The following is a 27751-nucleotide window of genomic DNA, read 5'->3' on the forward strand; positions in this document are numbered from 1 at the left end:
TCATTCTTTTTCTTTCCTTTTAAAAACATTTTCAACATATAGCTTTTCTAATACCTCATCAAGTCTGATATTTTCCTTCTTTAGCCACATTACATACTGAATCTTCTGGTACAGGTTTTGGTGTCCTGCCAACTTTCCATTTTCTTCAGCAAGAAATTCCACTTGGTTCCTTAACATTTCCTTCTGGAATATTCTTTCCTTTTCTTCATACAATTCTTTGAGCTTTGATCTCAGTTGTTCCATTTCTTGGAATGCTTTAGTCTCTAAAGTTCTGGTTCACTCCACTTCCTCAGTCATTTTAAGGCATTCTGTCTCTTTTTTCTGAAGGGTACTCTGGACTTCCTCTAGGTTTGCTTTCATTTTCAGCACTTCTTCAAGTAATTTCCTTTTAGCAAGTCTTTCTTTGATAAGTTCTTGTTCATTCTTCAGCTGTTGACACTCTAGATAACTCTGTTGACTATTGTCCCTTTGTCTTATAATATCATTCAGCTGATCTTGCAGAAGCCAGTTTTCCTCTCTCAACTGATCAGCTTCCAGGTGTAGGTTTTCCATTTCACATAACTGCCCCTTTATTCTGAGGATTTCAGCATTTCTGGCCTCTCTATCTTCATTTAACTTTGTTATAAGGTGTTGCAAAGAGATCTTAGAAGCTCTTCCATCTTCTATTTCTTGTTCTTGTGTTTCCAGGAGTTTTGCCAACTGTGTTTGAAAATGTGGTGTTCTCAGGCTCTGGGGGTACTCGGCAGCAGAATACATCATGTGTTCCAGCTGCTGCATTTTGAAGTTATATTCATTTTTTTTTTCTGTTCTACTTCCTCTTTCTTTTTGTTTAGCTGGTGCTGAAGTTCCTGGATCAGGGCCTCACCCTGGGCAGACTGCAGTAGCTCTGAGTGCTTTTTCAAGGCCTCAGTGAGCAGGCTCAGCTGCTCAGTGGCATGAACCAGATCCACACAGAGCATATCCCCTCTATGTCCTCAGAAAGTATTCTCAGTCTAATGGTTTCTCTCAGGTCCAGAATCTCTGCTTCCTGTCTCTTAGTCAAGTCTTTGCTCTCTTCTTTGTCAACCAAAACAGAGCTGTATTGGAAATTTATGTCCTTTACTTCTTGCTTCAGGGTATCAATAATTTCTGTTTTCTCACAGACTGACATTCTTAGCTCCTGGGTGTGGCTCATGAAGTCAGCTACAACTTCCTTGTCAGCCTCGAGATTTCTCCACAGAACTGATTACTTTTTCAGTAGCACACAAACTCTTCTAGTTTTTGTACTTTTGCCATCTGCTGTTCACACTTGGCCTTCTCTTTCTGTTTCTCCTGCCATACAGCCTCAAGAACTTCTAAAATTTCTTTAGAACTGTTTTCTTTATCTTCTTCAAATTGTAATAATAGTTTGTTATTGCGGTCTTTTTCTCCCTCAAAAAGCTCCATCAAATTATTCAGGTCATATTTCAGAGTTTCATTTTCTTTTTTGCAGGTTTGGAGTTTTTTTGAAAATTGGTCAATTTCAAACTTCATTACTTCTTGTGAGTTGTCATAGGAATCCTGTAGGCAGGCTTTGCTCTCAAGAAACTTTTCATTTTCTAATCTGACATTATCAAGTTGATGCTGTATGTGGATGTGTCTTTCAGAAAGGCTATTGAGTTCTTTCTCCTGACTCTCTTTGAATGAACAATATTCCAGTTTCACCGAAGAGAGCTTGTTGTCTGCAGAATCAAGAACTACTCTGAGGTCATGCACTTCACTTTTCAAAAAGCCATGCTTCACTTGCATGTCCTGGAGCTGCTTTTCAACAACATTCAGCTGTAAGAGATGTTCTTGCTGCTGTTTGGTCCAGTTAGTTTGTTCTGATAAAAAATCTCCTGCATCTGTACTGAGTGATACTCCACTTTGTGTATGTGCTGCTGAAGCTTTAGGTTTTTATGTTCTTCATCATCCAACTTAACTTAATGGGCATTGATTTGTTCCTGCACAATTCTAAGCTCTTCAAAAATGGCCTCAAAAGCTTGTTTACTCATCTTAAAAGAGCCAGTACCACTTGAGATATCAGTATCTAATTTTCTAGAATTCTTAATGTGCACAGACCCAAGCTCCCCAGTTCTGGGCTTAATTTTGGTACAGGTTGAGACCAAAGTTGATATGCCTTGGTTGATGTAGCTATAATCTTTAATGCTTCAGCACAAATTTTATTCAGTTGAGAAACTTCTTGCCACTTGCAGGCCCTTGTAGCTCCCAAAAGGTTTCAAGATTAAGGTTTGCTTTTTGCAAAGACTGAAGCTCCGATTCTAATTCTAGTTGCTGTTTCCTAGTTAGCTTTTTGAATTCTTCATATTTTTGCTTTGAATTGTTCAGTTCTGTCTGAATTTGCAGGAGTTGTGCCCTTAGCTTCTCAGTGTTTGCTAATGAACATGGCTCTTTCAGAGTTTTAGGAGAGAATCCTTGCTGACCCGATAATAAGGAGGCAACTTGGTTTTTGTCACTTTTCTCTGTGGCAAACAGTTCAGAGAAAGCTTTTTCTAGTACTGCAATGATCTGAGCATCCATTTCTTGGGCTCTTTTCATGGGCTCTAATAATCTGTTTTCTATTCTTCTCCCTGAGGGAATGATTTTCCGTAACATACTTTGCCACTCTGGGGTGGTGCTCTATTTGTTCTCAGGGTTTGAACCTCATCCCTTAATTCTGACAGCAAACGACCTGCTCCTTAGGCAGAAAATTTCCCCAAGACTCCTTGTGAAGTTTCTCCAGGTGCATTATTTGATCCTTGTGGAATTCCACAATCATTTTATTAGACTGTATAAATTTTTCTTTTTTGAGGGTAAGATCTTTTAGTTGGGTAACTTTTCTTACCAGAGACTTCTTTTCCTGTTCAGCTTTCCTGAAGAATAACATTGCCTCTTGGGAATACTTCATGTAATTAGTCTCATTTTTGTGCTCAGGAAGCTTTCTGAAGCAAGCTGAGCAAGCTGGTCTTTGAGCCTCTTCACTTCAGCTAGGAGCTCTCTCACATTTCCTTTGGTGTCTTCATTTACCACTGCCTTATTTTTAATCAGCTTGGCTTTTGAGCAAAGTTAAGGGTTGACAGGATTTCCCCAAAACACCTGGCTCCAGGATGAACATTTGCAGTTATGGCTGTTTTCGCATTACCTCCAAGGGAATCCTGGAGTAAGGTGAGCTTGGAGTCTCTGTAGTAGATCTGTCTCTGTTTGCCATTGCCCACATCAACAAGTGCAGTAATCACTTGGCCCAAGCTGTTCAATGATCAGTTTATGTTACCTGCTTCCTTCAATCTCATCCCTTCTGCATGAGAGACCCTGTCGGTGCATAACTGCCCAGCACAAGCCGCTAGGGGTCGCGGTTCTCCCAGGAGAGGAATGCGAGGAGCAAGCAGGAAAGGATTTGGTTCTCCCAGCTGACACACGTGCCATCTGCCCATCACCATGAAAAGGCAGAAGAATTTGATTCAGATCAGGATTACACAGACATCCTCCATGAGAGGGAATCAATCTTCCTGAAAAAGAATTCAAAATAAAGGTCATAACCATGCTGATGGACTTGCAGAGAAATATGTGAGAGCTAAGAAGGGAGAATACAGAAATAAAACAATCTCTGGAAGGACTTAAAAGCAGAATGGATGAGATGCAAGAGGCAATTGATGGAATAGAAATTAGAGAACAGGAACACAGAGAAGCTGAGGCAGAGAGAGATAAAAGGATCTCCAGGAATGAAAGAATATTAAGAGAACTGTGTGACCAATTGAAACATTACAATATCCGCATTATAGGGCCACCAGAAGAAGAGAGAAAAAGGGATAGAAAGTGTCTTTGAAGAAATAATTGCTGAAAAGTTCCCCAAACTGGGGGAGGAAATAGCCTCTTGGACCACAGAAGCACACAGAACTCCCAATACCAGGAACCCAAGGAGGACAACACCGAGACACATAATAATTAAAATGGCAAAGATCAAAGACAAGGACAGAGTATTAAAGGCAGCCAGAGAGAGAAAAAAAGGTCACCTACAAAGGAAAACCCATCAGGTTATCATCAAACTCCTCAACAGAAAAGTTACAGGCCAGAAGAGAAAGGCATGATATATTTAATGCAATGAAACAGAAGGGCCTTAAACCAAGGATACTGTATCCAGCATGGCTATCACTTAAATATGAAGGAGGGATTAAACAATTCTCAGACTAGCAAACATTGAGGAAATTTGCCTCCCACAAACCACCTCTACAGGGTATTCTAGAGGGACTGCTCTAGATGGAAGCACTCCTAAGGAAAAACAGATGCCACCAGAGAAAATAAAATCACAGCAAAGAAAGCAGAACAGTCAAATGCTAACTAAAAGCAAAAAAAAAAAAATTCAACTACCCACAAAAGCAGTCAAAGGAAACACAAAACAGCACACACACACACACACACACAAAAAAAAAAAAAAAAAAAAAACACCTAACATACAAAAAATTGAGGAGGAGGATAAAGAAGGGAGAGAAATAAAAAATCATCAGACTGTGTTTGTAATGATTGCTCAATAACGAGTTAAGTTACTCAGTAAGATAGTAAACAAGCTAACCTTGAACCTTTGGTAACCATGAATCTAAAGCCTGCAATAGCAATAAGTATGTACCTTTCAATAATCACCCTAAATGTAAATGAACTGAATGTACCAGTGAAAAGACACAGAGTAATAGAATAGATAAAAAAAACAAGACCCATCTATATAATCCCTACAAGAGAGTCACCTCAAACCCAAAGACATGCACAGACTAAAAGTCATGGGATGGAAAAAGATATATCATGCAAACAACAAGGAGAAAAAAGCAGCTGTTGTAGTACTAGTATCAGACAAAATAGACTTCAAAACAGTCACAAGAGGTAAAGAAGGACATTATATAATAATAAAGGGGTCAATCCAACAAGAGGATAGAACCATTATAAATATATATGCACCCAATACAGGAGCACCAACATATGTGAAACAAATACTAACAGAATTAAAGGAGGAAATAGAATGCAATGCATTTATTTTAGGAGACTTCAGCACACCACTCCAAAGAACAGATCCACCAGACGGAAAATAATTAAGGACACAGAGGCACTGAACAACACACTAGAACAGATGGACCTAATAGACATCTGTAGAACTCTACAACCAAAAGCAACAGGATACACATTGAACATTTTCCAGAATAGATCACATACTAGGCCAATAAAAGAGCCTCAGTAAATTCAAAAAGATTGAAATTCTACCAACCAACTTCTCAGACCACAAAGGTATAAAACTAGAAATAAATTGTACAAAGGAAGCAAAAAGGCTCACAAACAAATGGAGACTTAAGAGCATGCTCCTAAATAATCAATGGATCAATGACCAAATCAAAATAGAGATCAAGCAAAATATGGAAACAAATGACAACAACAACACAAAGCCCCAACTTCTGTGGAACGCAGCAAAAACAGTCTTAAGAGGAAAGTATATAGCAATCAAGGCATATTTAAAGAAAGAAGAACAATCCCAAATGAATAGTCTAAAGGCACAATTATCAAAATTGGGAAAAGAAGAACAAATGAGGCCTAAAGTCGGCAGAAGGAGGTACATAATAAAGAACAGAAAATAAACAAAATTGAGAATAAAACAATAGAAAAAAAATCAGTGAAACCAAGAGCTGATTCTTTGAGATAATAAGCAAAATAGATAAGCCTCTAGCCAGACTTATAAAAACAAAAAGAATCTACACACATCAACAGAATCAGAAATGAGAAAGGAAATATTATGACAGACCCCACAGAAATACAGAGAATTATTATAGAGTACTACAAAAAACTGTGCTAACAAGCTAGAAAACCTTGAAGAAATGGACAACTTCCTAGAAAAATACAACCTTCCAAAACTGACCAAGGACAAAACAGAAAATCTAAACAGACCAATTACCAGCAAAGAAATTGAATCGGTAATCAAAAAACTACCCAAGAACAAAACCCATGGGCCAGATGTATTTATCTCAGAGTTTTATCAGACATACAGAGAAGACATAATGCCCATTTTCCTTAAAGTTTTCCAAAAAATAGAAGAAGAGGGAATACTTCCAGACTCATTCTATGAAGCCAGCATCACCCTAGCACCAAAACCAAGCAAAGATCCCATCAAAAAAGAAAATTACAGACCAATCTCTCTGATAAACATAGATGCAAAAATACTCAACAAAATATTAGCAAACCAAATTCAAAAATACATCAATAGGATTATATACCATGACCAAGTGTGATTCATCCCAGGGATGCAAGGATGGTACAACATTTGAAAATCCATCAACATCATCCATCACATCAACAAAAAGGACAAAAATCACATGATCATCACCATAGCTGCTGTAAAAGCATTTGACAAAATTCAAAATCCATTCATGATAAAAACTCAGCAAAATGAGCATACAGGGAAAGTACCTCAACATAATAAAAGCCATATATGAAAAATCCACAGCCAACATCATACTGAACAGCAAGAAACTGAAAGCATTTCCTCAAAGATCGGGAACAAGACAGGGATGTCCACTCTCCCCACTGTTACTCAACATAGTACTGGAGGTCCTAGCCACGGCATTAGACAAAACAAAGAAATACAAGGAATCTAGATTGGTAAAGAAGAAGTTAAACTCACTATTTGCAGATGACATGATATTGTACATAAAAAACCCTAAATACTCCACTCCAAAACTACTAGAACTTGTATCGGAATACCGCAAAGTTGCAGGATACAAAATTAATACACAGAAATCTGAGGTTTCCCTATACACTAACAATGAACTAATAGAAATAGAAATCAGGAAAACAATTCCATTCACAATGGCAAGAAAAAGAATAAAATACCTAGTAATAAACCTAACCAAGGAAGTGAAAGACCGATACCCTGAAAACTACAAGATACTCTTAAGAGAAATTAAAGAGGACACTAAGAAATGGAAACTCATCCCATGCTCTTGGCTAGGAAGAATTAATATTATCAAAGTGGCCATCCTGCCCAAAGCAATATACAGACTTAATGCAATCCCTATCATTCTTCAACAAACTGGAACAAATAGTTCTAAAATTCATATGGAATCAGCAAAGAGCCTGAATAGCCAAAGAAATCCTGAGAAGGAAGAATAAAGTGGGAGTGATCTTGCTCCCCAACTTCAAGCTCTACTACAAAGCCACAGTAATCAAGAAAAATTGATACTGGCACAAGAACAGAGCCACAAACCAGTGGAACAGAATAGAGACTCCAAACATTAACCCAAACATATATGGTCAATTAATATATGATAAAGGAGCCGTGGACATACAGTGGGGGAATGACAGCCTCTTCAACAGTTGGTGTTGGCAAAACTGGACAACTACATATAGGAGAATGAAACTGGATCATTGTCTAACCCCATACACAAAAGTAAATTCGAAATGGATCAAAGACCTGAATGTAAGCCATGAAACCATAAAACTCTTAGAAAAAAACATAGGCAAAAATCTCATGGACATAAACATGAGTGACTTCTTCATGAACATATCTCAGTGGCAAGGGAAACAAAAGCAAAAATGAACAAATGGGACTTTATCAAGCTGAAAATATGTACAGCAAAGGACACCATCAATAGAACAAAAAGGTATCCTACAGTATGGGAGAATATATTCATAAACGAAAGATCCTATAAAGGGTTAACATCCAAAATATATAAAGAGCTCACACACCTCAACAAACTAAAAGCAAGTAATCCAATTAAAAAATGGGCAGAGGAGCTGAACAGACAGTTCTCCACAGAAGAAATTCAGATGGCCAATAGACACATGAATAGATGCTCCACATCGCTAGTCATCAGCAATATGCAAATTAAAACCACAATGAGATATGACCTCACACCAGTATGGATCACCACCATACAAAAGATAAACAACAACAAATATTGGCGAGGTTGTAGAGAAAGGGGAACCCTCCTATACTGCTGGTGGGAATGTAAATTAGTTCAACCATTGTGGAAAGCAGTATAGAGGTTTCTCAAAAAGCTCAAAATACCATTGATCCAGGAATCCCACTTCTAGGAATTTACCCTAAGAATGCAGCAGCCTGATTTGAAGAAGATATATGCACCCTATTTTTATCGCAGCACTATTTACAGTAGCCAAGAAATGGAAGTAACCTAAGTGTCCATCAGTAGATGAATGGATAAAGAAGATATGGTACATATACACAATGGAATATTCTACAAATTCTACAATTTGCAACAACATGGATGGAGCTAGAGGGTATTGTACTCAGTGAAATAAGCCAGATGGAGAAAGACAAGTACCAAATGATTTCACTCATCTGTGGAGTATAAGAACAAAGGAAAAACTGAAGGAACAAAACAGCAGCAGGATCACAGAACCCAAGAATGGACTAACAGTTACCAAAGGGAAAGGGACTGGGGAGGATGGGTGGGAAGGGAGGGAGAAGTGGTGGGGGGGAGGAAAGGGGCCTTATGATTAGCATGTATAATGTGGTGGTGGGGGCACAGGGAGGGCTGTACAACACAGAGAAGACTGATTTTACAGCATCTCACTACGCTGATGGACAGTGACTAATGAGGTATGTGGGGTTACTTGGTTTAGGGGGGAGCCTAGTAAACAATGTTCCTCATGTAATTGTGGATAAATTATACCAAAATAAAATAAATAAAATAAGTAAAATATAAAGAATATCATGTAGATTTGAAATACTTTTCAAGTTAAACTTTTTGGGCACACAAGCTTAAGTAAACAAAGTCTTTTCAGTAGAAATCACATGAGAGAGGAAGATAAGTATCTCAGTAAAGTTAAATTCAGTAAGAAAGAAAAGCAATTAGTTATTAAGTTGTGATACTTCTGAAGTACTAATAATAATACTTTCTAAAAGGGTAAGTTTTTTTAAGATTGTTTGGCTTATTTGTTATTTTTTCCTGAGAGGTTAACTTCATTTGGACTCTAAATTTTAATAACAAGTTTATTTTAATGATACTTAAATTTCCTAGAGCCAAACTTTAGTAGTATTACACATTAGTGCTTTAAAGGACCAACTGGTCTTCCAGCAGCATTAAATAATCCAACTTTAATTGTATTGTTGTAAACAATACAGGATGCTATCTTATAATCAAAATAACTTTAAGCTTAACAGGCACTATCAGTTGTGTCTGGGGAAAGGTTTTATTTGCAATAATTTTGGTATGCAAATATGAATATTTCATATCTCATTCCTCATTGATTGGTGCATGAAGTGTCTACATTTTCTACTGTGCTCTCATTTCCACATAGTAGTTTGAAATAACATATGGACAATCAATGAAAATACTTTAATTTATCCTTTGATATAGAATGATACTAACCCAACATTAAAATTTGAGTTATAACTTCATAATTAGCAGCTCTCTAGAATAAATAAGGTCAAGTCTATATTCAGTCACTTCAGAGAACTACCTAAAAAAAATCCTTATGAAACACAGTGAACCAGATTCCTTGCCTTTTTTCCAATTTTGACAGCAGAATATATTGAAGATACATGTTTAGGCATGCTGTGATGTATGAAGGGGGAGTAAAAAGTAAAATAGAATATGATGGGAAGAGAGAAAAAAATGAGTTTGCAAGTGGAACACACAACTAGGTGTCATGCTCTAATGTTCCTGTTACAGGACTTCAATTCACATCAGCAAGAAAACATGTCATTTATAAACAAAAGAGGAGGTTTTCAAAATAGTACTTCCAACAAGACCCCTTCAGTTTTAACTTAAATACATAAGTTAATGCTACCTGCTGAGAAATACCTAAAGCTGGTCAGATTAGACAAAGAAGCATATAAAGGGTAGATTTAATGGTCTAATTTTATAAAGAAAATTGTTAAAATTCATTTTGAAGATTTTCTAGTGTCATAAAAACAGATGAAATATGCCACTGTTCCTTCATCTGTAATCGTTTAATTGTAGAGTAAATTATGTTATTCTGTTTTCAGCATTTAATTTTTAAATTAGCTCTTGGCTGCAGTGTCCTTGATTACAGAACTTAATTAACTGTACCAGTTGAAGACAATTACACTATATATGGATACAGGATCACATGGAAAAGCTTAATACAAGCAATCAGAATCATAGGGAAGCGGGGCTGACTGTTTCTTAGAGGTGGAAGAACAGTTTCAAAACTGACCGTATTTAGGGACAGAAGTTTCAGAGGAAAAAAAATCCAATAAACCAAAATTAGATGGGTCTATGTTATATTTAGGCAAATATTGTGGTTGAATGACTGTAAGCACCGAGTTATAGAAGAATAAATTGTCATTCACTTTTCTTGTATTATTTCACCAGTAGAGAGATTGAAACATGCAGATTACTTAAACTCCAAATTAAGGAGAAAAATTCTGATTTTTGAATATTCTCATCTGGCTTTAAGAAAAAAATTATACCTACAATTATATAAACATGTTCTTTGCATTTCCACTAATCAGTAAGGATAGCTTCTGATCTTATATCATGCAAATTATATAAATACAGTACAAATTTGCAATCGCAAATAACAGTTAAGCCAAAAATGGGTGTTCAAAAATATATCATAAAGTGGATGAGTTCACAGAGCTCATTACATCGATGGAAAAATTTTTTCCAATTTATTTATGAAAACTTTGTTTTAAATCTTAGCCAAACATAAATATTAAACATAAAATTACAAGAGAATGTCAGAAATTAAAACAAGAGATTATATAATGTTAAAATGTTTCATTTGGATTGCTCAAGTGAAGCAAAAGGGTAGTTACAACAGATAAAAAAATTATTTTTTGATCATAAGGAGTAGGGCTGATACCTCAGCAGTTATTTTTCCTGTTATCTGGTTTGTTTGTTATTTATGTAATGTGGGGAGTCAGTTTTTGATGTGGAAGTAAATAACCCTTTAATCTATCTGGCACAGTGAATTGTTGCTACATTACATTAGGGTTTTTGGCTGCCTGCACAGCAAGTCAACTGAGCTCAGCTGAGCTTAACCAGTTCTGTTGGCTGATCTCAACTCCACAATAATTCTTAAAACAAAACACTGATAGACGTAATAGTCATTATCTAGGAAACATGTTGTGGATAAAGTGAAGATTCCTATGGCCAGCATTTTCACCTGGCCCTGGTGGGCTAGCTCACTGCACACATGTGGGCAATACATTGCTATTGACTTTATATAAAAAGCTCCACCCAGCGCTCTGGGTGACCCAGTGCCGCAGCTGCAGGAGAGCAGAGCAGTGGCTGGAGTGGTGGCAGGGCTGAAGACAGGAATGAAGTTGGGTATAAACCCTTTCACCCCAAGAACGCTCCATTGTCATTCCTCCGTCTCATTGAATCCATAGTGAACTTGCCCACAGCTGAAACCTATTGGCAAGACATGTTTTCATGTTGAAAGGAGCAAGAAAAGCAGAGCTTAACCATGCAATTTTATTTAATGCTTCTACTGGGATGTAGCAAACTTCATTTACTTACATAGCATTAATCAAAGCACGTTATATGACCAAGCTCAAAGTTTAAGTAGGTGGGAAGAATGAACTTTTCCACAGAACGCATAGGCAATTGACAGCACGGTAGTCATGAATGTATTACCCTATTACAGAGGGAGAATAGAGTTGGGAACCATAATCCAATATGCCACAAGGATAAATGTTATAGCGTCCCCAAAGCAAGAAGATAATCTGATTCTAATAATCATTATATAAAGGAGCAGAGAGGAAGAATGTTGAAACTACATAAAATATCACATCTTGATTGTCTCACCATAATTATTGGGTGTCTATTTTCCTCCATTAGAATATGAGCATAATGAAGGCAAGTCTTTTGATCTACTTTGTTCCTAGAAAAATGCCTAACATGTCACAGGGACTCAATAAACTCTTATGATTGACTTAATGAAGAGAGGTATAGAGCACATTTGAAGGGAAATGTGATTACATCAAAAAGATGATTTTTCTGGGGAAATGATAGCAGAATCGAAACCAAATGTCTGGAGAGGGATGACCCTGTGTTTATAAAAGCAAACAAATGAATATAATTCTGAAAACTTCCAAATGTGAAGGTAGGGTAAAATAATAACAGAGCTTACTGAAATATATAAAAGTGTTTTTATGGTCTGAATTTCTAGAGGATGATTTACAAATGATGTTTTCTTAATGTAGTCACACACATTATGGGAGAATGAAGATATAGTATGATGAAACGTCTTTCTAATGAACTGTCTCACTACATTGTGTACAATTAAAAATGTAGATAAGAAATTCTCTCAAAATTATAAGAGCACAGTTCAATAATTTTCCCAAGTAGAACACATCCATGTAAGCAGTCATTCACATGTAAGCAGATTATCAGAATCAAGAGATTATCAGAATCATAGATACTCCCTTATATTCCTTGATATCACATTTATTTTCCCATTAAGCACTATCTTAACTCTAAATTACTAGGTTAGTTTTGATTACTTTTGGACCTGTTATAAGTACACAGTAAATTCTATTGTGTTCAAATAATGTGTATAAGAACGATTGTGTTTGGATAGCTGTAGTTCATTTTCTAGTATAGTGTTATATGAATCCATAATTTACCATGAATATTTGGGTTGCTGCTATGAGCAGTTTGTTGCCTGGTATTTGGTGCACATATGTACATTTTGGGAGGTATAAACCTAAGAGTGATATTGTTGGGTCATACAGATATGCATATTTATATTCACACTTAATAGTGCCATAGTGTATATGAATATACATATATAAGTGTATCTAGTAAAAATACGTAAAGCTTTTCCAAAGTGCTTCTATAAATTTATACTCCAGTATCAGTGAATAAAACATACTGTTATATTATGTCCTAAAATATCACCTTTTAAAAAACCTGTCTGGTGAGTGTTTAATATTATTACTTAGCTATTATTACATAGCAAACCACCACAAAACCTGTTGGCCTTAAACAACAGCCAATTATTTGTCTAGACTCTGAGTGTCATTACTTTGGGCTGAATGATTCTTTTGGCCTCAACTAGGCTAACTAGTGTTTCTTCAGACAGCTGCCACTTTGAGCTGGTTGGTCTCGGGTGCTTGTACCTAAGACAGATCTTGGTTCCATGTGTCCTGACATTGTTTAATAGAGTAGACTGGGCTTTCACATGGCAACTGTATAGGATCTTGAGCGATAGTGCATGCATAATCTCTTGAGGCCTAAGGCTCTAGTAGCACGGTGTGACTTGTGACCCATTTGATTGGCTAAAGCAAGGAACAAGCCCAGCCAAGATTGAAGTCTGAGGAAATGGATTCCAATTTTTAGTAGGGAGTTTTAAAATTACCTCATAATGGGTATGACTGCAGGATAGTTTATAAAGATTTTGTATCTATTCCTAATCTACAACAGTAATATTATCTAATTGTGGTTTCTTTTGCATCTCCTTCATGACCAACGAAGCTGATCAACTTTTCCTAAGTTTTTATATAGCTTTTGAATAAGCCTTTATGGAATGCTTCAAGCGTCTCACCCATGTTGAATCAGATTGCCTGTCTCTTTCTCAGTGATGTGTAAGAATTCTGTTTTCTGGATATAAATCTATTACCAATTCTCTAATTTTGGCTCACATGTATGTGTGTGTGTGTGTGTGTGTTACACTGGTTTTTATTGGTTGACATAAGATTACAACATAAAATTACAGTTCCCTTCTTTACCACATAGCTCAAATAGAAGGAAACTAATCTAATTAATACTTAGAAAGGAAGAGCACACTCATAGGTGTAAGCATTTGTTTTAGGAAAAAGGAGTGGGATATTTGGGGGGAGAGGTGGATTTGAGAAATAAAGTGTTAGGGTAGTACCAAAGCTTTCTCTAGGCTATAGGGGAGGGGTTTGTGTGTCCTCTGTTGTTGGCACGCATAAGCAGGTACTTTAGTGAAGGTGGAGAATGGTTACGTATGGTTGGTGTACTATTGAACAGGAGAAAAGCGTAACATGCATCTGCTGTGCATCTGTCTCTGACCCAAACCTGGGGCTGGACTTAGATCCCCTTTCTTTCCAACCCTCCTCCATAAATCCAACTGTACCCATGGGAAAGAAAGGTATGAAGGAAGCCTAGGAACACCCTCCTTGAGAAAAGGAAGCAGGAAAACGCAGTTTCCTGCTTCCTTCTCTGGACCAAGTTCCCTTCCCCTCAGTTCCTAAGAGCTACTGTGAAGGTATTCCTTATGAGCTCTATGAAGATACTGGGGAAGGCCCAGCCTGGGCAGGTGGCCTCCAGTGAGCAATTTGATTTTCCATGGAATATTAAGCAAGGCTGTTTTAGAAACAGCAACAAAAACAGAAAACAAGACCATGTACCCATGGGCTGGAAGCTCCTAAGTCCCAGAGTGCATTTGGATTGGAGTAAGTGTGGTATTATTCCAAACCCCAGTCATCACAGAGCACCAGGTTCCAGAGGTTAAAGGACCATAACCAGCAACTCCTCCTCTCAAACAAACTCTGTTCTTTGGATTCCCCAGTTCTGTCAAGCTTATTTGGGTTATTTCTGCCAACCCTTCTGAGGATGTAAGGACTCAGGTTATTCTACTGTAACTCTGTGGGAGGAAATCCCAGGGCAAAATGTCATTGAAACTGAAATCAAAAGGAGAAATAAAGTGGGAGAAACCTGTTTATTGCTCAAAAGCAGTCGTTCACTTCTCTCACGTGTGTCTCTTGTGACCCTGCAGCAGCAGAAGGGACCCCACCCAACCTCTCGGTCCAGATATGTCCTCGCTGGCCCTTGTAATTACCTACTAATATGGAGATGGATTACTTTTTTCCACCCCTTGGAAACACTTATTGATATGAAGATACACTAAGGCCAGCGAGAGATACTGGAAATACTGCAATTTTACCCACACCTACCTGTTCTACAAATAAACACACTGCCTAAACAGGTGACACATACACTCACTGGCTTGCCTTTTAAACAACTGGATCTATTTTTTCTTCTCAGTAGTGCTTTTAATATAAAAGTGCATCACACTTTTCATTTTGGGACTGTGATTTTATTTTATTGTTTACCTGCATAAAGTTTACTTGCCCCAGGGCCATGGGATAGCTCTAATAATTTTTAGAAGGTGACATCTCATTATGGTTTTCATTTGTATTTCCCTGACGGATGATGCTAAGTGCCTTTGCATGTAACTGTTGGCCATTGTATGTCTTTGGGAAAATGTCTTTTCAGTTCCACTGTCCATGTTTTTAAAGCTGATTTTTTTTGTTTTTTTTTTTGTGTTTTGAGTTGTGTAACTTCTTTACATATTTTGGATGTTAACCTTTCATCAGATAACATTTGCAAATATTTTCTCACATTCTTTAGGTTGCCTTTTCATTTTATTGATAGTTTCCATTGCTGTGCAGAAGCTTTTAGTTTGATATAGTTCTATTTATTTTTGCTTTTGTTGCCTTTGCTTTTGTTGTCAAATCCAAAAAATTATTGCCAAGACTGATGGCAAGGAGCTTGTCCCCTATGTTTCCCAATAGGAGTTTTATGGTTTAAGGTCTTCAGTTTAAAACTTTAATTCATTTTGAGTTGATTTGTATATGGTAAATTATATGTATATGGTATAAGATAGGGGTTCAGTTTCACTCTTTTGCATGTGGCTGTCTTGCTTTCCCAATATCAATTTTTTAAATAGACTATTGTTTTTCCATTATATGGTTTTGGTTCCTGTGTCATAAATTAATTGACCATATATGTGTGGGTTTATTTCAGGGTTCTCTTTTCTAGTCCATTGTTAGATGTGTCTGTTTTTATGACAATTATGTACTTTCTGATTTCTGTAGCTTTGTAAAATAGTTTTCAGTTGGGATGTGTGATGCCTCCAGCTTTATACTTAAAATCACTGTGACTATTCAGGATTTGTTTTTGTGTGTAGTTCCATATGAACTATGGGGATTTCTATGTATGTAATTTTTTTTCTCTTGCTGCTTTTAAGATTATCTTATTTTTACTTTTGCCAATTGAATTATAATGTCTTAATGTAGCTCTCTTTTGGAACCTCTAGGCTTTCTGAATCTGGTTGTTTGTGTTTTTCTTCAGATTAGAGAAATTTTCTGCCATTGTTTCTTCAGAAAGTTTTCTGTCCCATTCTCTGACCTCTTATTGGGACTTTTATAATGTGAATATTGGTCTACTTGATGGTGTTCTAAAAGTCCCTCGAGCTATATTCACTCTTCATTCTTTTTTTCTTTGTGCTTCCCTGACTTAATGAATTTCACTGCCCTGAGTTTGCTAATCCTTACTTTGACTTCATCTAGTCTGCTGTTGAACTTGTTATTGAGTTTGTCAGTTCAGTTATTGTTTCATTCAGCTTTAAGACTTCAGTTTGATAGTTCTTAAATTTTCTATCTCTTTGGTGAAAATATCTTTTCATTCATGTGTTATTCCCTTAAATTTAGGGAGCAACTTTATGACCATTTTTAACTCTTTCTCAGGTAAATCACTTATCTCCATTTCATTAAGGTTTTTTCAGGGTTTTATATTGTTCTTTTGTTTGAAACATACTCCTTTGTTCTTTTTCCTTGACTCCTTGTGTTGGTTTCTGTGCATTACATAAAACAGCTCTTTTCCAAGGTGAGAGAAGTGGTCTTGTGTAGGAATGAAAGAGTGGTCATGTATGAGAGATGAACCTTACCATTCAGCTGGTGTGAGTTCTTGGTTGTCTCTAAACTCTGTGATTGTCCAGTCTGCCTTCTTTGTTCTTAGTGAGACTGATAGCTGAGCCTGTACCAAGACTTATCAGTGTTCCAAAGGGGAGGATCTCAGGCATCACCTAGATGTAAGCTGATTGGAAGCTGGACCCTCAGGCAGCAGCTTTTAAAATAGGCTAATAAACCTCTTTCAGGGAAAGACTGAGAGATAGGCATTTCTGTCAGGTCTGTAGTCCTGGGAGAGTGGCCAGGTAGGAATTATTTGTTTGCTGTAGTCCCACTGCATTGGGGAATACAAGGCCCTCTTGACACCCATTTACTATATTTTTTCTTACAAGTGTTAAAATTAACTCAGCCCAAATTTCATGTAAATGTACAAATATTTGTTCTCTAGATTAATTGTTGGCTAATGGCTATGGGGAGAGAAGAAATATTTATGGAATTAATTAATATTCTTATGACTTTGAACTTCTATTATAAAGTAATACTACAAAGATTTCTTTTTGCAGGGTATGCTATACTTTTTCCATAAGACTATGTGCATATCTCTTGTATTTAACAAGGCAGTACCAGATAAGTCTCTGTAGAATAGTATTAAGGCTTGTATTTACTAGGAAATACTATGTATGATACACAAACATATTAATCTTAAATCTATGTAAATGCATACATGTATAAACACATCTTATTTCAAGAGTTTTCTTTCTTCTCAAGTTTTATAATCTGACCTGTTGTGCCTTATGCTTTATAAATGTAAGCACATTTGTTGTTAATTTGATCTGGTAGAAAATAGCACAAGTATTTTGCCTATTGTAAAAATATTCCACAAATAGTTTTCAAAATTTAGGGTGATTCCAAGTTTATTTGATTTAGAGTCAAAACTTGTTTTTCTAGATGTATAACCAATCTTTTTCAGGCAAGAGGTACAGAATTATATTTGCATACTTAGAATAATTTAGTGATCTGAAAAACAGAGACAAAGAATTAGTACAAATACATATTTTGAGGTGCACATTGCTAAACATGATGCCATGGGGGAGATTTTTATGAAGTCATTGCAGTTAAACCATGTTATGTACAAATTTTAATGTTCTTAATAGAACATAGTACCTAGTTTGATGACACCTGTTTGTTGGAGGTGATTACTTTCCACATATGTATTAAGACATGTGGATTATTTTTAATAGTGCCACTGCTCTTAGATAGAATGAAATGATGTGGTTCCATAAAATGATATGGTTCCATATAATTTCATACTCAAAATAGGTAGAATGCAGTAAACATTGCATTAAATAGTTGCTTTTGCAACCAAATATAAATTTATGAAGTCACTGAAGCCAAGCATCATCATATATATCTCATCATTGTCTATCATATTATAAATCAGTAATATTTTACATTTATTAATATGAATTATTAATAAATTCTTGTTAGATATTTTATTTTTGCCAGATTCTAGGCTACGATTTTTTTTTGTTTGTTTTTTGAGAGGGTATCTCTCATATTTATTGATCAAATGGTTGTTAACAACAATAAAATTCTGTATAGGGGAGTCAATGCTCAATGAACAATCATTAATCCACCCCAAGCCAAATTCTCATTAATCTCCAATCTTCTGAAGCATAACGAACAAGTTCTTACATGGTGAACAAATTCTTACATAGTGAATAAGTTCTTACATGGTGAACAGTACAAGGGCAGTTATCACAGAAACTTTCAGTTTTGATCACGCATTATGAACTATAAAAGGTCAAATATGAATATTCGTTTGATTTTTATATTTTATTTATATGTGGATCCCACATTTCTCCCTTTATTATTATTATTATTTTTATTTTTAATAAAATGCTGAAGTGGTAGGTAGATGCAAGATAAAGGTAGAAAACATAGCTTAGTGTTGTAAGAGAGCAAATGTAGATGATCAGGTGTGTGCCTGTAGACTAAGTGTTAATCCAAGCTAGACAAGGGCAATAAAACATCCACGGATGCAGAAGATTTCTCTCAAAACAGGGGGGGTGAGGTTCTAAGCCTCACCACTGTTGATCCCCAATTTCTCACCTGATGGCCCCCCTGCGACTGTGCCTGTCTTAGGTTGTTCCTCCCTTGAGAAATCTTACCCGTCTTTGGCTAACCAGTCATCTTCTGGGGCCATACAGGGAAATGTAAAGTTGGTAAGTGAGAGAGAAGCCATATTGTTTGAAAAGGTTAGCTTTTTACTTCTTTGCAGATTTATGCCCTGTGGCTTCTATGCCCAGCACTTGTCTCAAAGTATCTTTACCACCTGGAGGAATTATGATACTCGGTAAATTCGATATGAGGCACGAATTCTATTTAAGGGTTGTAATTAGGAAGGAAGAAGAAAAGCTATAGAGGTAGCAGACGGAAGAAAACATGGGAGGATTGATTATTTCTTTGACATATCTTCTTGTAGAGTACCTTAAGTATGTATAGGTTTTAAACTACTAACTAACTTGCGTACACTTATTAACATAATAGGAATATGGTGACATAAAGCAAATATATAATTACCAGCCATCTCCAGTGAAGCCAAGAAAACCATTTAGGCATCCTAGGCATTTGTGAAAATTAGTCTATGATATGATGGATATTGTCCAACTGTACTTGAACAGTCTGAGAGAAATCAGACAAAGCAACCCATTTCTGGGATCTGTTCACATCCCATATGTTCTTTTAACCGTAGATAGCCTATAGTCGTAGGATTTTGGAGCGCTACAACTTTCACCCCTCCCAACTCCTGATTGAGTTCCAACAGTAAAAATCCGGTCAAATTCGTTGTCTCACTGTATGCACATGCCAGCCTAGACATCTCCCTCCTCATTCCAATGGCAAGTCCAGGAAACGGTGGGATGGACGCAGCCACAACCGCAGCATTACCCGGATCCCTGTGGAGGCTTTTTGATGATCATCCCCCCGTACGAGTCCTCCAGAGAGTGCTGATGCCAGAAGCTCCTCCTCATATCGTATCTTAGTTCATTTTCTGGTTAGCCAAGCTAGGCCTTGATCTTCTGCATAGAAACAAATGCAATCAATTGGTTGGTAGAATTTCAATATTTTGGAATTTACTGAGGCTCTTTTTGTGAGCTTGTATGTGGTCTATTCTGGAGAATGTTCCATGTGCACTTGAGAAGAATCTGTATCCTGTTGCTTTTGGTTGTAGAGTTCTACAGATGTCTATTAGGTCCATCTGTTCTAGTGTGTTGTTCAGTGCCTCTGTGTCCTTACTTATTTCCTGCCCAGTGGATATATCCTTTGGGGTGAGTGATGTGTTGATGTCCCCTAAAATGAATGCATTGCAGTTTATTTCCCTCTTTAGTTCTGTTAGTATTTGTTTCACATATGTTGGTGCTACTGTGTTGGGTGCATATATATTTAGAATGGTTATATCCTCTTGTTGGACTTAGCCTTTTATTATTATGTAGTGTCCTTCTTTATCTCTTATTACTTTCTTTGGTTTGAAGTCTATTTAGTCTGATATTAGTACTGCAACCCCAGCTTTCTTCTCGCTGTTGTTTGCCTGAAATATGTTTTTCCATCCCGTGACTTTTAGTCTGTGCATGTCTTTGGGTTTGAGGTGAGTTTCTTGTAAGCAGCATATAGATGGGTCTTGCTTTTTTATGCGTTCTATTACTCTGTGTCTTTTGATTGGTGCACTAAGTCCATTTACATTTAGGGTGACTATTGAGAGATATATACTTATTGCCATTGCAGGCTTTAAATTCGTGGTTATCAAAGGTTCAAGGTTAGCCTCTTTAGTATCTTACTGCCTAACTTAGCTCGCTTATTGAGCTGTTATGTACACTGTCTGGAGATTCTTTTCTTCTCTCCCTTCTTATTCCTCCTCCTCCATTCTTCATATGTTGTGTGTTTTGTTCTGTGCTCTTTTTAGGAGTGCTCCCATCTTGAGCAGTCCCTGTGAGATGTCCTGTAGAGGTTGTTTGTGGGAAGCAAATTCTCTCAGCTTTTGCTTCTCTGGGAATTGTTTAATCCCACCATCATATTTAAATGATAGTCGTGCTGGATACAGTATCCTTGTTTCAAGGCCCTTGTGTTTCATTGTATTAAATATATCATGCCATTTTCTTCTGGCCTGTAGGGTTTCTGTCGAGACATCTGATGATAGCCTGATGGGTTTTCCTTTATAGGTGACCTTTTTCTCTCTAGCTGCCTTTAAAACTCTTTTCTTGTCCTTGATCCTTGCCATTTTAATTATTATGTGTCTTGGTGTTGTCCTCCTTGGATCCTTTCTGTTGGGGGTTCTGTGTATTTCCGTGGTCTGTTCGATTATTTCCTACCCCAGTTTGGGGAAGTTTTCAGCAATTATTTCTTCAAAGAGACTTTCTATCCTTTTTCCTCTCTCTTCTTCTTCTGGTACCCCTATAATATGGATATTGTTCCTTTTGGATTGGTCACATAGTTCTCTTAGTATTGTTTCATTCCTGGAGATCCTTTTATCTCTCTCTATGTCAGCTTCTATACGTTCCTATTCTCTGGTTTCTATTCCTTCAATGGCCTCTTGCATCTTATCCATTCTGCTTATAAATCCTTCCAGGGTTTGTTTCACTTCTGTGATCTCCTTCCTGACATCTGTGACCTCCCTTCGGACTTCATCCCATTGCTCTTGTGTTTTTCTCTGCATCTCTGTCAGCATGTTCATGATTTTCATGTTGAATTCTCTTTCAGGAAGACTGGTTAGGTCTGTCTCCTTCTCAGGTGTTGACTCTGTGATCTTTGTCTGCTTGTAGGTTTGCCTTTTCATTGTGATAGAGATAATTTGCAGAGCAGGTACAAGTGACGGCTGAAAGAGCTTTCCTTCTTGTTGGTTTGTGGCCTTCCTTTCCTGGGAGAATAGTGACTCTAGTGGCTTGTGCTTGGCAGCTTTGGGCAGACAGGGCTTCTGCTTCCTGCCCTACTGCTATGGAGTTTACCTCCACTGTTGCAGTGGGCGTGACCTGGCTCCGGCTGCTGCTCCAAAATGGTGGAGCTCCATTGGAGGCAGAGCGGCCGGGAGGCTATTTATCTCTGTAAGGGGCCTTCGTGCTCCCTGCTGCCAGGGGGTTAGAGTGCCCAGAGATCCCCAGATTCCCTGCCTCTGGACTAAGTGTCCTCTCCTGCCCCTTTAAGACTTCCAAAAAGCACTCTCCAAACCAAAACAATAACAGCAACAACAACAACAAAAAAGCACTTGCCAAAAGAAACAAACAAACAAACAAAAGAAAAAATGGCCGCTCCCATTTCTTTGTTTTCCAGCATCGGCCTCAGGCACCCGCTCACCTGTCCTGCCACTCTGTTTCCCTAGTATCCAGGACCCCAAGCATGCACTGTGTCTGCGCTCTGGTCCGGACGGCTGGGGCTGGGTGTTCAGCAGTCCTGGGCTCCTTCTCCCTCCCTGCTGACCCCTCTCCTCCTGCTGGGAGGTGGGGGGAGGGGTGTTCGGGTCCTGCCAGGACAGTGCTTGTATCTTACCCCTTTCGCGAGGCGCTGGGTTCTCGCAGGTGTGGATGTCGTCTGGCTGTTGTCCTGTGTCCTCTGGTCTCTATTTTAGGAAGAGTTGTCTTTGTTATATTTTCATAGATATATGTGGTTTTGGGAGGAAATTTCTGCTGCTCTACTCATGCTGCCGTCTTGGCTCCATCTCCCTCTAGGCTAGGTATTTTAAAGAGCATATACACAGTGAATTTGACTCACATACTTCAGTAGATCATTTTGTACCATTTTTTAACATTATACAGCCTAAAAAGGAAAAATTACATGCAGTCACACTGGTGAATCAGAATTTGTGTCTAAGTTTCAGATACAAAATTGGTTTCTCCTCTAAAATTCATGACCTTTTTCTATTAATTTTGTTTTGATTGCCATGCAAGATTATGGAAAATCTTGTTACTAAGTATCATTTTCAAAAAATTTGAATAGAATCACTCCACAGCTAAAGATACTAGGTGGAGGCCACACAGAAGTATGGAAGACAGCTAGTTATTGATACTCAAAACAAACCATTCACTTTTTATATTCTTATTTAGAAAGCCATAGATGCATATATTTTTGAGGCCTAACATCTTCTGGTATGTCACAATCCTGATATTTTCTTATCTGTTTATAACTGAGCCAAAATACACAGACTTCTCAATAGCATGTTGTAGAGAAATGGATGTTCCCTTCCAAATGGCTAGGATGCCCACCTGATCCTAATCTAATCTGTTCATTGTATACTGTGATGAATGATACTTAGCCTACTGCACAGGCACATGCTTGTATAACCATTGGCAATACGCCATTACTACTGGTTTTTCTATAAAAAGAGTTCCCCTAGTGCTAAGAGCAGAGCCTAGGGAAGATAGCAGGAGAAAGGCAAGGGCAGAGCCTGGAGTAGAGACAGGGCTGGGGGCACAGGCTGAGATGGAGGATGGGATTCTAGCACTTGACTTGCCAACATGAGAAAAATACTTGATAGGAACCCCATTTTACCCCCAAACATTCCATTGTCATTTTTTTTTGTCTCACTTAATCCAGAGTGAACTTGCCCGGGGCTGAAACCTCGGCCAAACACATATATTTATAGCTAATGTGACAATTGATTCAGCACCTGGCTGTTAAGGCTGTTAGTTTATTTTCTTAGTATTTTATTAAAAGAAGATAATGATTTAACTTTTGTGGAATATCTCTGGACTGGAAGTTGTTGCATCAATAGTATTATTAAAATTTTAAACATTTTCCGAAACCCAGTTCTGTGCAGCACAACATAAGGTCATCACCAAAAGACCATTCAGAGAAAACTCAACTGTAGCTAATTTTCTATTTGTGTCAGGAGTATTTCCTGGGCTTCTGTTTCAACATCATCAAACACTATCAACCTGAGGACTACAAAATATGTTTATATCATATGCCAGTTCTGATCAGACGACTGTAGAATCAGGTATAATAATGTGCCTAAGTATAGGGAAATTAGATATTGGCAAGCTTGAGTGAATGCACTGGGCATTTAAAAATCAAGTTATAATCAGAGCCCACTTTTCATCAGCACATGCAAAGCACACCTGTGGCTTATTACTAATTTTCTTATCCACAAAAATTGAGCACAAAACTGTTTTTTTCGTCAGATGCTAGCCTGTATATCTTCCTGTGCTTATTATTCAATATAGTATATTTTTAGAAGACTGGTGAATTTATCAAACATTATTCATTTTAATCCAGGCCACAGGAACTTTCATTTTTATCCACAACTACAACAAAGTGTAATGCCAGAAATGCTTTAGAATCTGTTTACAATTTTTAATTTTTTAAAGTCCAGAGGACTTTATAAAGTAATTTATCTACAAATGGATGTGTTCAGTTGAGTGCCATTTGAGGTAACATCAAATGTCAATATTTAGACTCTCTAAAAAATATTGATACTTGAATATACATAATCACTGTGGAAAAATTAGTTTGCCAGTGTTTAAGATTATCAGATTATTTAATATAGTATCAATAAATTACTGTCTTGCCAGTGGGTTTCAGCCCCAGGCAAGTTCACTATGGATTCAATGTGACCAAAGAAAATGACAAATGTTTATTTGGAGTGAAACGGTTATATCCAACTTTATTTCCACATTGGCAGGTCAGTCACTAAAATCCCATTCACTCAGAGCGAGTCTGCATGCAGCAGGCTGGTTTCTGCTGCTGGGGCTCTCTGCCCGCACAGCCATTCTACACAGCCGTCCTCTGGGCCTCTGTCCTTGGTGCTACCACCACTCTAGCCTCTGTTCTGCTGTCTTGCAGCCTTGCAGCCATGCCACCATATCGCACACACACCACTGGGTGGAGCATTTTATATATAGTCAATAGCAAAGTATTGCCCACATATGTATAGTGAGCTAGCCAACCAGGGCCATGTGAGAATCCAGGCCACAGGACCTTTCATTTTATTCACAACTACCTAAAAAATTAATTTTGTTAAGGATTATAAACACTCAAAGTTTTCATAAAATTATGGAAACACATTATGTTGATATTTAGAATTCTTATTTTTTCTTCTAGGATATTTCTAAAATGATATGCCTTGATACTTATTTTACTAGGTTACAGGCAAACACTTCTATACTTATTCAGGTCACGAGCACCTAGAATCGTGTTTCTTAAAGACAGTATAAAAATGTTAATAGATAAAAATAGCCAAATATACAACTTAGTATTAAATTTAATATTTTATTAGCACCTAGATCACAGATAACCAAAAATATAGGTTGAGGGAGAGAGGAATAAAATGTAAAACTTTTTCAAAAGGCTTTGATACTTCTTCATCTAGCCAGGAAGGAACAACAAAGATCAAACTTAACATCACACCATTAGCAATTATAAAACTGGATAAAATATACAAAATGCTTTCAGACATTGGAAATCAGCCAGTGCAGGACTATGATCTCTTAGAGAAGGGGGAAAAATATGGTGAGTTTTATAATCCAAATATTTCTGGAAGAAATTTTGGAATCACTTTACAAAGAAAGGAACCACTTCACAGAACTTGAAACTTTTATTTAGGAAATGGAGATTAGACTTTGGTGAGGTTTAATTGGTTGCAAATTAAGAAGCAGAGTCAAAGAAAGAAGGAAGCTATGCAGAAAAATAACTTCAGAATCTGTGTCAGGAATTCCATGAATATTTGCTGAGTACTAAGCTGCAAATGCATAGGATAAAACTCCAAGAAAAAAAAGAAGAAAAAGGAAGATTCGGCTGAAAACTGCTGAGAGCACATGCAAGTAGCATGAGACTGAGACTTAAACAAATACCAGCTAATGCTCCCTAACAATGCTAACAGACCTTGACTTTAATAGTGAAATACATCTGAGAGACATGCAACAGATACAGTCTATCTAGGGACTAGGACAGAGGGAAGAACAGAATCCAAAAGGGGAGATAGCATTTTTCAGTTGAAGAATTTCAAATCTGTACTCACACTGAAGATAATCAAAACAGCAGTAAGCTTCAATCCAAGCCCAATTCTTGACAAGACCAGCAAAACTCCCACTATAAAGACTTTGAAGAAGGAAAGCTTATCTCCAAACATAAAAAATTTTCTTCAATATTTACTGCCCTAACATAACAACTTTCATCAAAAAATCAAGGAACATAAAAAAAATATAATTTGAAGAGACAAATTGATCATCAAAACCAAACTCAGATATGAAGCAGATGTTGAATAGTATTCCATTGAATCCATTGAATCAGAGAATTTAAGATAATTCTGATATGTTAATGTAAAAAGTAATGTGCAAAGTAAAAAGCATGCAAGATCACATAGGTATGAGTATAAACATGAGCAACTTTTTCCTGAACGCATCTCCTTGGGCAAGGGAACCAAAATAAAAATGAGCAAATGGAACTACATCATGTTAAAAAGCCTCTGTACAGCAAAGGATACCATCAGCAGAACAAAAAAGAATCCTACAGTATAGGAGAATGCATTTGTAAATGGCATATCTGACAAGGGGTTAACATCCAAAATATATAAAGAACTCAAATACCTCAACACCCAAAAAGCAAATAATCCTATTAAAAAATGGGTGGGGGATATGAACAGACAGTTCTCCAAAGAAGAAATTCAGATTGCTAACAGGCACATGAAAAGATGCTCCACATCACTAATTATCAGGGAAATGCAAATTAAAACCACAATGAGATATCACCTCACACCAGTTAGGATGGCCAACATTGAAAAGACTAGGAACAACAGATGTTGGCGAGGATGCAGAGAAAGGGGAACCCTCCTGCACCGCTGGTGGTAATGTAAACTAGTTCAACCATTGTGGAAAGCAATATGAAGGTTCCTCAAAAAACAAAAAATATAAATACCATTTTACCCGGGAATTCCACTTCTTGGAAATTACCCAAAGACAACAACTTCTCAGATTCAAAAAGACATATGCATCCCTCTGTTTTTTGCAGCACTATTTACAATAGCCAAGATATGGAAGCAACCTAAGTGTCCATCAGTAGATGAATGGATAAAGAAGAAGTAGTGCATATACACAATGGAATACTATTCAGCCATAAGAAAGAAACAAATCCTACCATTTGCAGCAACATGGATGGAGCTAGAGGTTATTATGCTCAGTGAAATAAGCCAGGTGGAGAAAAACAAATACCAAATGATTTCCCTCATTTGTGGAGTATAGTAATGAAGCTAAACTAAAGGAACAAAATAGCAGCTGACTCACAGACTCCAAGAAGGGACTAGTCGTTACCAAAGGGGAGGGGTGGGGGATGATGGGTGGGGAGGGAGAGAGAAGGGGATTGTGAGGTATCATGATTGGTGTACATGTTGTGTGTGGGATCATGGGGAAGACAGTGTAGCTCAGAGAAGACAAATAGGGACTCTGTTGGCATCTTACTACACTGATGGACAGTGACTGCAAAGGAATATGGGGGAGACTCTATGATAAGGGTGAATGTAATAACCACATTGTTTTTCTTGTGAAACCTTCATAAGAGTGTGTATCAATGATACCTTAATAAAAAATAAACTTAAAAAAAGGTCACATTGGTAATTTTAACAAAGATAGACCCTAAAAGTAAAGATAAAATGGAAATGCTAAAATAAAAAGCACAGTAACAAAATCAAACTCTCATCAGATTTTATCAGTGGACTTGACACATCCAAGAAAAGAATCAATGACCTGGTAGAATGTAATGATTAATTTTATGTTAACATGACTAGGCTAAGGGAAGCCCATGTACCTGATAAAACACTACTTCCAGGTATCTGTGACACTGTTTCCAGAAGAAATTAGTATTTGAATACTGAGTAAAGAAGATTTTCCCTCATTAACATGGGCAGAGATCCAATCAACTGAGAACCCAAATAGAGAAAATAGGTGGAGGAAAGCAATTTCTCTCTCTTTGTTTATTTCTCTCTCTTTCTGTCTCATTCCCCTGACCCACCCCCACTTTCCTTGAGCTAGGAAGTCCATCTTCTCCTTCCCTTGGACATCAGTGTCCCTGGTTTTAAGGCTAAATCATACCATCAACTTTCCTCATTCTCCAGCTTACAGATGGCAGATCTTGGGACTCTTTGGCTTCCAT

The 27751-nt window shown here is 37.3% G+C and overlaps 1 pseudogene; it reads right to left on the reverse strand.

Annotated features, from left to right (window-relative positions):
* LOC108397400 (kinesin-like protein KIF15 pseudogene) lies at positions 1-27751 on the reverse strand (annotated as a pseudogene).

This window comes from Manis javanica, chromosome 12, assembly GCF_040802235.1.
Source record: "Manis javanica isolate MJ-LG chromosome 12, MJ_LKY, whole genome shotgun sequence".
Lineage (NCBI taxonomy): Eukaryota > Metazoa > Chordata > Mammalia > Pholidota > Manidae > Manis > Manis javanica.